We start from the raw sequence: 3,459 nt of genomic DNA on the forward strand, positions 1-3,459 counted from the left end.
AAGTGTAAATTAACACAACCCTAACAGCGTGCTTCACCTTTGGGATTGTCCTAGTCTGTCTGAATTGGGGCATTAGCACTTTTCAATCTGCAGCCCCTTATATGGCCAAGAGAAGTTCAGACCCTGTAATAAATGTAAAGCTTACTGCAAGTTGGTGTGCTTTCCTTGGTTATCCTTCATGGATGCTTTAGGAGTAAGACAAGGTTCTACCCCCAGAGGTCTGGAGTTTAAAATGACAAATGGAGGTTTTTTGAGTAGTCGTGGGCGCGGAGGCTGCATTAAGAGCAGGAGCTGGATGCAGAGAGGTGAACGTTGCATCATACCACTTCCTGCACCTGAATTAGCACAGAGGATGGTCAACAGCAGAAATGTGACTGAGCCATCACTCATAAATTCCCCAGCACCGCTCACTTAAGTCCACAGCCTTGTTTCTCTGCAGCCTGATGGTGTTAACATGCGCCTGGTGTTGCTTTGCCGAGTGAACCCCTTTTGGGGCAGGTTTGTCACCAGAATGGGATTTGGGAAATCCTGCTGGCCAGCCTGGCTTTTGATTCACTCCAGCCTTACATGGATTATCTGCTCTACCTCTTCTTTCCCTGGGGGTACACGGGGGGTGAAGGACCCTCTCAGAAGTGTAATCACTCCACTATGACATAATTGCCTTTGACAACCAAGCTTACTAATTACAAGGTGCTGTCATGATTGCCAATAAAAACATTGAGTCACACAGACAAGGATGTGAGTGGTTGGTGACTGAAATCCCTCACAACAGCAGCTTACAAAGCAGTGTCTAGTTCTCCATCCCTTTGTTTACGAATGAAAATGGGAAGCATTTTAAAATGAAAACACCTGTGCTGGGTTGTGGAAATGGAGGTGTGCTCACAGGGCTGCACGTTGGTCACAGGATGCGGGGCTCCTTGCTTGCTTCTCAGGATAAGCATGTGGTTTCTTCCGTGTTTTTTCCTAACACTATGTTTTTTCTTGCCTAAATCTATACTGCTACCTCCTGAAATGTTCCTTGTGCCTCTTTAATTTCCTTCTGGATCATTGGCAACATTATTGACGTGTCCTACGACTGCACTGTATGTATCTTAGGAGGATGGTATCTTGCACGGAGCACACTTTGCTGCAGGAGATGAGATACACCTCAGTGACTCATTCTGTCCTTCCTTGCTGCCCATTCGTGACAAGCGCCTGACGGCTCCTCTCTGTCGGTAATGTTCTTCATGCTAATTTCAGGCTGTAAATACTGAGCAAAGAGTTAAAAGCCTCCTGGGAAAAGGGTAAGAAGCAAACCAGCACGTGGTGGGGGTGGGATGGTTCCTCCTGAGCTTGTCCAGGGAGAATGGGAGCTATCTTTAAATTCTGGGAGCAGGGAATTTTCCACGTAAATCCATAATTGGGGGATGGGTGCTTTAAGGGATTACAACCAATTTGTTTAATTTGGGATAAAACAAAGACTTGGGCCATTCAAAACATCCAGGAAAACTGTGGGAGACCAGAAAGTCTGCCTTACCGTGGGATTATACAGGTATAGATGCTGCACCTGGTGCCCCCAGAGCAGTGAAGGATGCAAACAGATGCACTTACCTGCTGGCTAGTGCTGTACAACTTGTTTTCTTTATATCCTGAGTATGCCTTAAATCCTAAAATTCACCAGTAAAGCATGAAATGGTGCACTGAATCTGTTGAGCTTCTTTAAAAGGGGATGACGTTAGCCTGCCAGTCTCTCCAGTGACTTTCTTAGGTATCAAGCTTATATGATCCACGCTCAGCACTGCTACTACATAGCTGTGTGTGGATTTTAGTGGGGTGGTTTTCCTCTAATCTCCCCCCCCCCCCGGTTCAGCAGGAGAGGTTTACCTTCCCCAGATGTCCAGACAAGCTCTGATCCTTGCTGGGATCTCACTCAGTGCAACACTTCTGCGTCTCCAGCTGCTGGTGGGGGGCTGAGAAAAAGGACTTTCATGGTTTGGCCGAGTTTTAACCCAAGCACTAACAAGCTGCACTCTCTTCCCTTCCCTGGGAGTTTCTCCCATAGTTTCCAAAGCTGTTAAACTGGCTGGGCCATTCCTGCGACTGCAGGGAAAGAGCAGGCTTGGCCTGGTGTGTTTTCTCAGTTCAAGCCCTTGCTCAGCCCTTCCCTCCCCTGCCATCAGGTTATTTGCAGAGGAAGGGGTGGGAATGGCACAGGGAACAGGCTCCTGAGAGCTGCTGGCTTTTCCTTTTTTAATTGCTTTTACTTTTGGTTCCATTTTCAGTTATCAGGGTTGAATGTTGCAAGGGTGGTAAACCAGTCCTGAGTCACAGCCCCAGCATCAGGGCCTTTCACCTCAATCTCAGGAGGAGGGTTTATTACTAATTTTATCTTTTATTTCTTCAACTCCCACCTCTGTTAAGCCTCTGTACTGACTCCTAGCTCTGTCCTGTGATGGCTAATGGGGCTTGGGTTTTTTTGGTTTTGTTTTTTTTTTTTTTTAGGAGCTTTTCCCACTGAGAGAGGTTTGGGCTCGAGCGACGCTTACCTGGCCCATTTTTGTCTCCAAGGTGCGGTGCCAAGCACATGAACCTTACCAGCGAGGTGGGATCCCCTGTTCACCTCAGGGGTTGCCGAAGACCTTGGCGGTGGGGTGCCGTGCAGACCCCCATTTTTTTTTCACCACACCACTGAATATTTCCCTTTCCTTTGAGGTTGGCCCCTGTCAGCACCTTAAAGCACAGCAAAGCCGCAGGCTGGGCCCTGGCTGGGTGGCTGGTGGCCCCAAACTGGGGTCTGCTGGCCCCCGTCCTCACAGCAGGCGCCCAGCACCCGCGTCCCCTCAGGGGGCTGTGAGAGACCCCACACCACCTCCCCTCACCCCCTTGCTAACTGGGAAGGACCCGACGCCATCTACCCTCAGCCCCTTCTCCCCTCAAGTCCCCCTCACCGGATCATGAGGGATGGAGCTGGCGGTAGCTCCCCCTCATGCCCCCTCACTGCTTCCAACGCCACCTCCCCCTCGCATCCCCCCGCCGAGCCCGGGTGAGGGACCCACCCCCGCTCCCCTCACGTCCCCTCGCCGCCTCCTGAGGGACCCACCGCCATTTCCCCCCCCCGCCGCCGCCACGGGCGCCATTGGGGGCGGGCGGCGGCTCCCCGGCGGGGCGGTCCGCGGTGCCGGTGCCGGGGGCGGGCAGCGCCGTTCCCCTCCCTCCCTCCTGACCTCAGTTCCTGGCGGAGCTCGGTGCCCGTCACGAGTGCGGCCCGGCTCCGCTCCCTCCTCCCCGCGGGGCCCCGTTCGCCTCCGCGCTCCGCCGCGGGGGGGGCCCCGCCGCGGCCATGGCGCGCTGAGCGGAGGCCGAGGCCGCCACCCCGCAGCCGGCGGGCCGGGCCGGGGCCGGGCCGGGGCAGCCGGCAGGACGGAGCCGGCCGGCGGGGGACGGCGGGGCGGCGAGCGGGCCCGGCGGGCGGGCCGGCGC

The sequence above is a fragment of the Tyto alba genome, unplaced genomic scaffold, assembly GCF_018691265.1.
Source record: "Tyto alba isolate M040663 unplaced genomic scaffold, T.alba_DEE_v4.0 Super-Scaffold_20000042, whole genome shotgun sequence".
Lineage (NCBI taxonomy): Eukaryota > Metazoa > Chordata > Aves > Strigiformes > Tytonidae > Tyto > Tyto alba.